This window comes from Silene latifolia, chromosome 1 (assembly GCF_048544455.1).
Source record: "Silene latifolia isolate original U9 population chromosome 1, ASM4854445v1, whole genome shotgun sequence".
NCBI classification, from domain to species: Eukaryota; Viridiplantae; Streptophyta; class Magnoliopsida; order Caryophyllales; family Caryophyllaceae; genus Silene; species Silene latifolia.
In genome coordinates, this window is record NC_133526.1 from 88057956 (window position 1) to 88070682 (window position 12727).

Consider the following 12727-nt stretch of genomic DNA (forward strand, 5'->3'; position numbering starts at 1 on the left):
TAGTTAAGTACTCTTTTATTTTTATTACTCCAACTAGGATATGTTACCTTTGAATTTTTTTATTATTTTATTTATCTACATGTATAGGCTGGTAGTAGCACAAAAAGAGAAAATCATTATTTCCCCGAACTGAAAGATGTTAGGAGTATAAGCTCCACTAATTTTTCTGAGAGGGAATACATGCAAAAAGTAAGAACGCTGACGATGAGGGAACTGTATATGGAGGCTAGCCGTCGCATAGCAAACGAGCAATTGATAATTATTTCGCTCGATGAGGATATTTTAGGGATTGAGCGCGAAGCAATTCTGTCATGGGAGCTGCTAGCCATTTGGGTTGGCCTTCTCGAGATTGATGTCCAACACCTATTTGTTTGGATGAAGTAAGTTTCTTAATAAATCATTTCATATTCTAATATTCTGACTAGATAGTGTTTTAAATACCGGAATTAATACCGTAATAATGTAGGTTCTTGAAATCGAGAGTGATCCCCGAGAACAAGATTCCATGTGATCTATACGGATTCCTGTGCCACTATATTTTATCTATGCATATCTCGTTGATTTCGTACGAAGATCGGGTAGATTATATTGCTCGGGAATTGGCGACAAACAAAAAGCTTATTTTTGCCCCTTATAATAAAATCGGGTAATAAACAAATTAATATTACGATTCCACCTACAATTGCATTTTCATAACTAATATATGTACTTGTTAATAATGATGATGTCTCTTGATGTAAGAGACATTGGGTGCTAGCAGCCATCTTGCCGACCAAGAAGAAAGTTTTTTGGTTGGACTCTTTACATAGAGAACCAAGCGAGACCTTTAAGGGCTTGGTTATTAAGTAAGTTTATAATACTGAGTTATTTATAATAACATTAAGTTTCAATTTTTATTTATAGCAAAAAGCTCATTTTTGCCCCAAAAATATGAGTTTCTGCCTCTTTTTTTATATATAAAAAAGGGCCTTTGAGAAGAAAAGAGCTAACGAGGATCAACCCACGAAAGATTCTGATGATGGCCCTACTTTTATTACGATAACAGGGGTACGTGCTCAAATACAATACCTTAAGTGCAAAAATTTGTCTTTAATAATAATACGTGCACAAATATAATACCTAAAGTGCAAGATTCTGATGTGGGCCTTCTCGTCTCTTCGTTTTTTATGTAATAATAGGTCGCTCGCCAGCCGGATAGCATACAATGTGGATACTACGTTTATTGGTTCATGTTGGAGGTTATTACGCAAAGATATATCCTTATTCCAGAAAAGGTTAGTAATTTAATAATGTGTTTATTACTTTTTTTTAAATTAGAGCTGTTGTTGTCTTGCTTGCTGCTATACCATGATGTTGCTATGCTGAATGATGTATGTTGTTACACTAATGAACAACACTAATGCTGCTGTCAATCAATAATGTCTTGTCTTTGTTTTTTCCGCAGTATGTAATCAACGCGCCACAAGTACCTGAGTACAAAAGGCACCAAATAGACGAGGTAAGGGACTTGTTGGGCAAATACGTCTTAGAACATTGCAATGAAGACTAAATGCATGATACTTAGAGCTTAGATCAGCTTAGTAAATTTTTTGTTGAAGTTAGGGAATGATCTTTGTAGATAGAGCTAACGGGATGCACAGTTTTAGGAATCTTAGTTCATGTAAAGTGATCAAATTGTTAGTATGAATTAATCTGAAAGTGAAACAAATTGTAAGTATGATGCTGCTGTTGTGGTTGAATTGTATCTATTGAGTTCTGATGAACCCACCTGTGATTTATGCTGCTGCTGATATATGCAGGATTTTGAATGGCATGAAACAAATTTAATTTTAAAAAAAATTACGAAAAAGTAATAAAAACGGTTACTAAAAAAACCCGTTGTAAATACCTTTCACAAATACCCGCGCATAATATTCAACAACGGGTTTTAAAAGAAGAACCGTTGTAAACACCTTTCACAAATACCCGCGCATAATATTCAACAACAGGTTTTAAAAGAAGAACCGTTGTTACTAACAATTTCAACAACGGTTATGTTCCGTATACCCGTTGTTAAAAGTCTTCACAATTTTGGTGGGAAATATACAACAACGGTTTTTTATATTATAACCGTTGTTATATCTTTCCCACCAAAATTTTGTCAAACTTTCCACAACGACTTACTCGCAACAACACGGCTTTTAACCGTTGTGAATAATTTTCACAACGGTTTTAGTAAATAACCTAACCGTTGTAAATACCTTTTACAACGGCCGCTTTAACAACGTCCGCTTTTTGTTTTAACAACGGTTTTTACCCGTTATTATAGCCTGTATTTGTAGTAGTGAGATGGGAGATATGGCATTGGAAAAGATAAAAATAGATGGGAGATGTGGCATTGGAAAAGATGGAAATAGAGGGGTGAAAGGGTAAGTCAGTAATCATATCATATGATCATATATATCTCTAATGCAATAGCTAAAAAACTGATGTGGCATCCTATTTTTACATTACAATCCTATGTGACAGCTAATAAGATGCTAATACTTAATTGCAGCAATGAAAGAAAAATCATAAAAAAGTCAGCATAACAAATTCATGCCATAGAATAAGGAATTATTATAGTCAATGGCTTGAAATAAAATCATGAAAAAAACGGAAACATATCAAATTAGTGGCATAAGATGGAATGTGCATTAAAATATTCTATATATTATCCAACATATGATGATTAATAATTATCTTTTCCAAATTTGTTGAGATTTTTTCAATAATTCAACATTCTCAATTATCTTCCCCTAATCTCGAGATTTTTTCCATAATACGAGTATATTCCTTAAAATCACGTTCAAATTAATAGAAGTAAAAAAAGACTATAAATTTCTTATGTCAACCAAGGCTAAAATCATTCTCAGTGATCATTAATATTTCACAACTCTAAAACACAATTTTTGTAATTTCAACCATGGCCTTTTAATCTTTATTTGCACTTGTGGACAGCGGGGGCCCACGGGGGCGCTTGGGAGGAAAGAGAAAAAATCGTTTGCATTTTTGTATGGAGTCGCCACCAATTTTTATGGGAAATTGGAACCGTTCGAATACCTCGTATCATGTCAAGACACAAAGTAAAGACATGAACACTAAGCAATCGTTACCCTTAGCATTCTATGTCTAGAATGACTCTCGTGGATGCCAATGAACACGGGTGTTCATAGATATCTGGAGTAAGGGGTGAGGGTACGTATTAGGAAGCTCTTTTGATCGAACACCTAATCCCGCCCGCCTCGATAGCGGCCTCTACTAATGATTAGGGAAGTTGTTCGTACTTGATATATCGTCGATTGTATGCATGCAATGCAACATCCAAGTTTTGATCCTAACATGTGAAAATTAAGCTAAGTCGGTGAACACGTAATTTAGCATACAATTGGGTCGAAGTAGGATTTAAGATTAATTGCATGTGAAAACGTTCAAGTGATACAAGAAATATGATAAACATAATAAACAAAATTGCAATAATGAAAATTACATTAATTACATTGGGATAGGCGATTTATGTCGAAAATACCTTTAAAACGGATAATTTGAGAAAAAGAATAAAAGAGAATGAATTACGACAAAACAGAAGGTGATAATACGAATAATAGTCAATTATACGTAAGCTAAATAACTAAGTCAAAGCAACAACGGAGTTCAGGGACAGAAATCAACCAGAACAAAGGCAGCAGCTGCCGTCCTTGAATAGGCGCAGCGATTCTTGCGCGTCTGTTTCTTGTTTCCCTCCGGCCGTGAAGCCGGAATTGCAAGTTGTTAATATTCGTTGGTTAATTTAACGATGGATTTAAATTATTTACTCGGATGAAAGTGATTAATAGGTTATGAACATATGAATGGGTCATGAAAACAGTAAAACATGGGTGAGACGGAATTAAGATAGATTAATTACAGGAGTGAACGATATTAACAAACTAAACAAATTAATTGGACTAAACTAAACATGATGAATTAATGAATAACATGTGATGAACATGCGATGAATATGACAAAGACAGATGAAAATTTATCAAAGACGAATTCCAGAAACTCAATATGAACAAATTGAATTTCTACAACCCGGATTGAATTTAATGACGAAAACCCGCAAGTATGAGATTATAAGGGATTTAAGTCGAATTAATGACGAATTATATGCTAATGAATGATGAACAATAATATATATGAGATTATTAGACTATTATAACAAAGAATTAACAAACAAACGAAACAAAGACGAATTTTGACGAATAACAGAGGACGAAGGAAGAAGAAAGGAAGCAGGAACTGCGGCACCCTCACGAAGAGGCGCAGCAGGAACTGCGCTCCTTCGAAGAGGCGCAGCAGTTGCTGCGTCCTTTCTCGACGGTTTGCCTACTGAAAATCCGTAAAAAGGGTTTTAACTAAGGTTTTAGAAATCGGTTTTAATGAGGTATTTTCGACATAAACCTTACAATTGTGATACAATAATTAAAATACAATAAATAAAAGAGAGATTATACACCCTCAGACTTACATGTTGACGAAACGAGAAGGACTAAGTTATCGATTAGTGATGCTCGACGCGAATGCAAAAACAGTGCCCTCGTCAGAGGAAAACGATTAAGTTAATTAAGTTGATTGATGTGGAGTTGGTCAAATTGGTCGGTCATGCAAACGAGGCTGGTACTCAGAAAGATCCGAGCTTACGTGGTCGAATGTTCAAGCACGTAGACGCCAAAAAGTAAGAACAAAGGTCTAGAATGCAAAGGGAGAAGAGAAGGGCGGACACTCGCGTGAGAAATATGAGGAGCGAAGGCTCCTATTTATACTAATCACGTGAAGGAATTAGGGTTTCGGAGACTCTTTGGAAGTGAATCTCGGAAAGATATGAAAAAGATACGAGAAATACGCAGAAAAGGGCCTGGGAAGAGGCGCAGCAGCCACTGCGTCTCTTGGAAGAGGCACAGCACCTGCTGCGTCTGTTCCCAAGTGGTTTCCTTCTGCGGAAGAAAGATTTCCGTGTTTAAGTTATGGTAGAACGGAATAATTCGGTTTTCCTTAATATTTTATGTGAATATTACGGGAAATTGTTTACCAAAAGATAAAGATTGTGAAATATGGAATAGAAATATCCGGAACATTCCAGAACATTCTGACTCGGGATTTAACGGTTATCAGAAAATGAAGACGGTTTTAGGCCCCGACTCCAAATGTACTCTAATTACTGTCAAAATGACCGTATCGGCACGTAGATGACAACTAAGAGGTAGATATTAATATTTGAGCAATCACCTGACGATAATCTTACGAATTGTCACAAATCGTTCCGCGTACCAAACATGCGGCCCAATCATCACCGGGTGGTTTGCGGGAGGTGCAGAAATGAGGTATCTACAGAGCCCCCACTTTGACTGAGGCTTGGACAACGCGAAAGTCAAAGTATAACCATCAAGTCAATCGAAGATTACAACCTGACGACTATGGCGACGCGAGGCGGCTCCAGGGGTCTGAGCCAAGGACCTGTCGTCGGGAACATTTTAGAGTTTGTCGACTATCGGGGAGGGTCGTTTAAAGTCCATTAGACTACGTAAGGAGGCTCGCCAGCCATAAGAAGAGACCATACCTGAGACTTCTTCCTGAGATTTTTCCGGAGGTGCATAGGAGCTAAGGTTAAGCATAGGAGCTAAGGTTAAGACCTAAAGGATATATAAGGATTGTGCTAGGGTGTGGGGCCCTAAAGGAAAGCATTGACGGGAAGGAGGCCAAGAATAAGTTCAACTTAAGGGGTAACTAAAGCTTGAGTATAGAAACTCTATTGGTTTGGGAACTTCTGGAGGACGACACCTTTGTCGAACTCCACGGGGAAACACGAAATATTGTGAGTAGCAGGACACAGGCGGGAACTGCTGAGAGAAAACTGCTTGGGTAGTCTTCAAGAAATAATTGCGAGTAGCAGGACACAGGCGGGAACTGCTGAGGGGAAATCTGCTTAGGTAGATGTTAATCCTCATGTCTTGAGAGGGACAGTACGTCCGCTTACTCTCGCTGGAGACATGATTGGGAATCATTCTTCATGTCATGAGAGGGAAAGTGTATCCGCTTACTCTCGTCGGGAAACATAATAAAGGCGTGTCGAATTCTGTAGAGAAACAAATGCTCGTTGTGACAAGCAAAAGGTCTTGGAAGAAATAAATACTATGCGATAGTCTGCTGCTGGCTTGGAAATGCGGGCCGGAACGATAGAAAATCGTCAAACGGACCAAAAGAATAAAATAGCATCGGGGAAGAGGCGCACCAAAGATGGGCCCACAAATAACGAATTTATAAAGAATTTTTGAAAATCCGTATGGAGGGAACAGTAGGAAGAGGCGCAACAAGAGCTGCGTCTCTTGGAAGAGGCGCAGCGCCTGCTGCGTCTCTTGGAAGAGGCGCAGTGCCTGCTGCGTCTATTCCCCAAAGTGTTATTTCTGCGTAAAAACGCGATAATCAGAGGCTTATGTTCATTATTTCGAAACACAAATTACACGATTTCTCTCTCAAATCTTCACCATTTCCGCCAAGGTTTGATCCAAAAACTTGCATTAATTATGACTAATCGAGGTATGTGTCTCATTCTTGCATTAATCGTCTATATTTGCCCAATTTTGAGCCGAAAAAATTAGGGTTTATGACCCATTTGATCGAAAATTTGGGGCTTTTCCCCCAAATGCATTTGCCTTGTTAAATTGACATTAGAAATGGATAATTGGTAATATTAGGAACATAACCATGTATTTGTCTCGAATTTTCGTTGAGTTTTGAGCCTTTGAATGAAATTTGAGACGGTTTTACAGCTAAACCGTAAATTGCTTCGAAAATAGCCTTAGGATTGCCCATTTGCGATGAAACTTGATATTTGGGATCCTTGAACGATGGGTAAACTTTCTACCATCTCAGAATTTTGGTTTGTGATGGCTTCTTCAGGACACTTTTCTAGGGCACAAACGCTGTTATAACGAAATGCTGCCGAAATTTCGGCTTGAACCCGTAACTAGGCTTCACATTAGGCTTGACTTGACCCAAGTTACCACATGAGTGATCGGGTTGGTGGGAATATGGCCAAGGATGGCAAAAAAAGAGCGATTTCAGGGCTTCCGAAGGCTCGAAAATCCCTTAACCAAGGCTTGTCGTCACGTGACGCGGCCTAAATTTGCTTTAATGTTGCAGGTGATGAGGCTTCTACTTATGGGAGAGCTCCCGTGGAGATAAACATTGCTACTGTCAAGGAGACTTTGGAGCAGGCCTTCACCGCTGCGGTGATGGCTGCTGGGGACGAGGTCCACGAGGAGGAGGCTGTCGAGGAGGAGGAGGCCCCGAGACGGGCCAACGTTGGGCGAGGAGGTCGTCAGCCGAGAGGAGCTCCTGCGTGGGCTGAGACTTGGGAGAGTAAGCACCTGCTGTGGGCTGCAGAGGGTCACGTGTCCTACAGGACGGTGAAGAGCTTGGTAAATAGAAATTCACTACTCATTACTCATCCTCTTTCATTCATTTGTTCAAATTTCTTTCAAATTTTATTCAAAACTAAAGATAACCTTTGTTTCAAATCGCAATAGGAGGCCAGGAACATCAGGTCGTTCTCGGGTTACACGACAGCGATGGAGCACTACGAGCGGCTGTCGGCTAAGGAGCGGGCCATGATCGAGCGTGGAGCGTTCGGTCCTTTGGTGCAGGTCTGGAGAGATATCGCGAAGAAGAAGCTGCGGGCTAACCTTAGCCTGGTCCGCGTTTCTGGGATACGACTTCCACGTTTCACATGCCTTTCGGTGAGGTGGGAGTCACTCTGGAGGACTACGGCATGATTTCTGGTCTGCCATGTGGGACCGAGGAGGTGGAGTGGCCAGAGACTGCCATGAGGGTGGACTTGGCCGAGGCGAGGAGATTGATCGGCTGGAACTTGTCGCCGAAGGCTGTTACAGTGCCGGGTTTGGTACCCAGTTCCTACGTTCGAGACTACTTTGCGGGAAAGATCCCGGCGCTGGTGACGATTGACGGGAGGGAGACGGCTCCTCCTCCCTGTACAGCTGAGCAGAGGGCTCGTTTGTGGCTCTGGTGGTTTCTGTCTTCGATTTACCTCGGAGACAAGGGCGAGAGGCTGTCGACGAAGCTTCTTCCCTTCCTTTCTGACCTGAGTTCCCTAGGGCATTGGGACTGGGTCACTGCTGGTTTTGCGGTCCTCATCCGCTTCATGAGGGCCATGGTTCACCCGGAGTTGATGGAGAAGGGGAGTTCTCCTGGCGCTGTCGGACCTGGCCTACTACTGGAGGTATGAACCTTCCTTTAGACCAAAGTAAATTCCTTGCTTTATCAAATCATGAAAGATCGTTATTGATTATCTTGCTTTACAGGCGTGGGTGTACTCCTACTTCCCGGGCCTCGCGCCCAAGAGGACGGAGCCGCTGGAGAAGGCCTATCCCGTGGTGAGGGATTGGGTGATTTGCAGGACGAAGAGCAAGCGTTCTTCTCACAGTGTCTACCGGCGGGACGTGAACGTTCTTCAGCTGGACAGCGTAAGTATCTCACATTAATTCATGTGCTTCTTATATTGTCTTTTAATTGATCATAGGAATGATCCTTGTTTGTCTTATCACAGTGGGTGCCCATACCTTGGGCGGAGTACGCTGGAGCGCCTCCTTTCGTGGTTGAGGTTCTTCGACCCAGGAGCTCGGGCCGACTGCTGTTGAGGACGTCGATGGGTCCTGTGTGGTACCTGGGCGAGCGCCTGGCTCGTCAGTGCTCTCGGGACGTGTTGACGGTTCCTGTCGATCCTCCCAGGACGATGTTCAAGGAGCCTTCTGAGGCTGAGAGGGAGGCGGACTTGGCTGGTGCCAGTGGTGACGCCCTCCTTCTTCCTGGCGAGGACTACTCGGCGTTCCTCTACGGGAGGTTGGCGTACTGGCCGGTAGTGGTGAGCATCTTTTACTGTTCCTCTTGACTTGATTTTGAGAATTATGATGAAAGATCATCGATTAATGAGAACCATTTATCTTTGCAGGAGGTTGAGGCGGCGGGCATCGAGCCCCTAGAGTACCCCGAGACCCTCGAGTACACTGACGCGACCGGGAGGACGACGATCTCCGAGCTGCGTGACTTTGACGTAGCTGTGACGGATGCTGGCCTGGACGACTGGCAGCATCTGATTCGGAGGGTAAACCCTCTAATCTTTGCGTAACTTTTGTGTAAGAACACATTTGATTGAGCTTGTTCAATTGTTGAGAATTTCTTTTTGAAAATGCAGGTCGCGCCATCTCGGTTTGTGGCGTTGTGGAGGGTGGCCAACCGGCTGCGAGCTACTGCCATCGAGGCACTTGTCGGCGGTCGAGGTCGTCAGGTATGAACCTTATGCCTATTCCATTTTTGATTTTTTTGATTTTCCGATTTTGCTTGAAACGATTGACATGAGCCAATTTTGTTATTTACAGGGTGACCGCGAGCTGGAGCGAGAGTTGACCCAGTCTCGGGAGGAGACAACTCGCTTGTTGAGGGAGCTCGAGGTTCGGGACGCCGAGATTGCCGTTCTTGCGGCAAGAGTTGTAGAGCTGGAGGGCGACCAGCAGTAGTTTTGTGTAGCTTTTGTAGACTTGCACATTTGGACATCGATTTGGACATTTTTGGACTTTGTTTGGGGCGAGAGCCCCCAGTTTGTTGTACATTTCCTTTGTTGGTTGTATATAAGATGGCTTGAGAGCCGTTGCTGCTGGGTTGCGTTGCTTGTATCTGCAAGTTAGCTCTGAACAGGTTTGGTAGATGACGGTTTACGCCGTCAGGCTGCCGAAATTTACATAGAAAACACTCAAAACATACATTTGTATATACATATGGCCTTAATTAGCGCAAAACGAAAGACTCAAAATGCAAAAAATTTGCCGGAAATGACCGGACGGTAGGGAGGGTTACCCCTAAAAAAAGAAAAAAAATAGAAATCTATAAGTTAGAAATGTATGAATGAAATTAAGAAACTAAAATGAATATAAATGTTAAAATTCGGTAAATTGAAAATTATTTTCTAAAATAAACGAATTAAATGAGAAATATAAAGCTAAAATGAATGAAAACGAAAATTATTCCCTAAAATGATGAATTAAAATGAAAATTACTTCCGAAAATGAAAATATACAAGTGTGAGAAAATGGCGAAAAATGTCGATGTCGCCTCGAAATGCGTGCCCGCGAAATTAGGAAACCTGAAACATGGTAATCTTCTCGTATTTACCAAAATAATAACCCGTAGGAATAGAAAATTTTTCGTCATGGAATTAGGAAAGATCCAACGCGGAAAATCACAGAAGTGAAGGCGAGAAAAGAGGCGCGAAAGATGAGTCGCGTCCCTTTGAAGAGGCGCGCAGTCTTTGCGCCTTGTTCCCAAGGTGTTCTGCTCTGACGGATTTTTGGAAACAGAAATTAGTATAAATAGAAACGTCGATGGGGCTTTTATTCACACAAATCTTCCGTCTCTTCTTCGTCTAATTACACAAAATTCTCAAGATAATTTTCTCATCATGAATACTTTGGAGATCCGCTTGGAGGAATGGACCAACGAATTTTCGAACATGGAGAAACATGATATGGGTGCTTATAATTTTGGGTCTTTGTTGAGTTTAAAACTCATCAAGATTGTTAAACCGTTCCTGGATGCTTGTCTTGACTATTGGGACCCGAATTACCATGTTTTTGCTTTCCCGGGAGGTGATATTTGCCCATTTCCTGAAGAAATTGCTGCTATTGGTGGGTGGGATCCCGAACACTTGCCTGCCATTCCTTCTACTTTGCAAGGGTATAAGAGCAAATTTAGAGATTTGCTTGGATTGACTAGACTTGAGGTGGACCGTCTAGTGACCTCGAAGGGCGTGAGGATGTTGGACTTCATAGATCGATTCATCAACATGGCCGACCCCACCGTTTCTCATGTTGCTAAGCGAAGGGCATTTGGCTTTTGCTTGTTGCATGTGTATGTCTTCCAAGGGCATGTTGATGAAGACTTGAGAGGTGATCCCCGTCTTTTGGGCCTTGTTGAGCAAATGGAGCTGCGCAGGAGCCCAGCTTGCTTATGCTTAGGAGAGATTCTTTTGGGCTTGGATAATAGGAAATCCAACCGTGGTCTACCGTATTTGGGAAGCCCCGTCATTCTGCAGGTAAAACACATGTTTTCGTTTTTTTTTTTTCGTTTTTTTCGTTTTTTTTTCTTTTCTTTTTTCTTTTTTTTTCGTCTTTTTCGTTTTTTTTTGTCTAATACCCGCTTTTGGTAGGTTTGGCTTATGGAACGGCTCCGATTGATCGAGCCCCCTGTTCATGTGCTTTCCTATCATGCCCGCTCGATTGCGATGAGGACGAGGTTGTACAAGGTGGACTTCACTCGGGTCTGTGATTACTGGAAGAACAAGCTGAAGAGCGACGATGATCCCTTGATAAGGTGGGTTGTACCGTGGTGGCACCTCAAATCTGTCACTGGAGTGTCTTCTTTGGATCCTACTAGGTCCGTGCGCATTCCTAGATTGGAGTTTATGGTGTGCATCTTCCCGGAAAGGCTGATGAGACAAGTTGGGCTGAAACAGACGATCCTGAAGCTTGATACCGTCCCGCAGACTGCTATGGTGCTTACTACGGAGAGCCGAAGAGAGTGGGCCATTAAATGGGCCCAGAGAAACATGTGGTTCTTGAATTTCTCTGCTAATGCCTTGTGGGTGTCGGATTCTTATCTGCGATGGAGAAAGGCTACTACTCCGGAAGAGCGCGAGAGGTTGAGGAAGCGCGAGCCCGTTGACTACAAGGTACGCGAGGTAGAGAAGGAGAAAGAAAAGCATCTGACAGAGGGAGAAGAAGAAGCCGGGTTTCAAGTTGTTCATCCTTCGAAGAAACCAAAGACTACTCCTGTCGCGGAAATGGTGATTGGAAAGAATGGAAAGTCTAGGCCTCGAGAAAGACCGTTGGTGATTAGATCTGAAGTGGCACAAGAGCGTCCGACTCGAGGTCGTGACAAGAAATATGACAAGAACGACAAGGGCAAGGGGAAGATGGAGGAATAGCCCGAGTCTTTATTTATTATTTGATTATTATTATTATTTATTGTTGTAATAAAAAGGTGGGGTTTTAAAATCCTAGCCTATTCTATTTTTATTATGTAGCGTACTATTATTATTAGAAAATGGATGAAATAAAAAAGGTTAAATGGTTATGAAACCGTTGTGATTTTCTATTTATTATTCTTGTCGAATTCCAAATGCAATGCAAATGTCCTTCTATTTACATTTTAGATAAAACGGGTTGAATCCTATGAAGGATTGCCTACGTATTCACTTAGAAAAAAATGAAATCAAACCCTTGCGCGTAGTTCGAGTAAATGTAAAAGAATAATTGTTCTAAGCAAGAGCTTGTAATGAACTTAGAAAATAAGCATGAGCTTTTTGCTTACTCTGAAGGTGCGAATTTAGTTTATTTGATGATACGAGGATGACAAATTTGTCAAAATGCAAGAGCACAGTGACATTAGCTTATTTCAGCTTGGCCAGGGGTCGTTTATTTAGTGCCACAAGAGCGACACATGGGGTTACGCGAGGCGCGTTTTCGTTCCTATTCTAGGCATAGTATCGTTTTAGTTGGTCAAGGTTTGTTGGGTTCGAAAACTCATTCCCGTCTAGGTCTGTGATTCTAACCGCACCCCTGGGAGTATGGATTTGACTAGAAATGGTCCGGCCCAATTA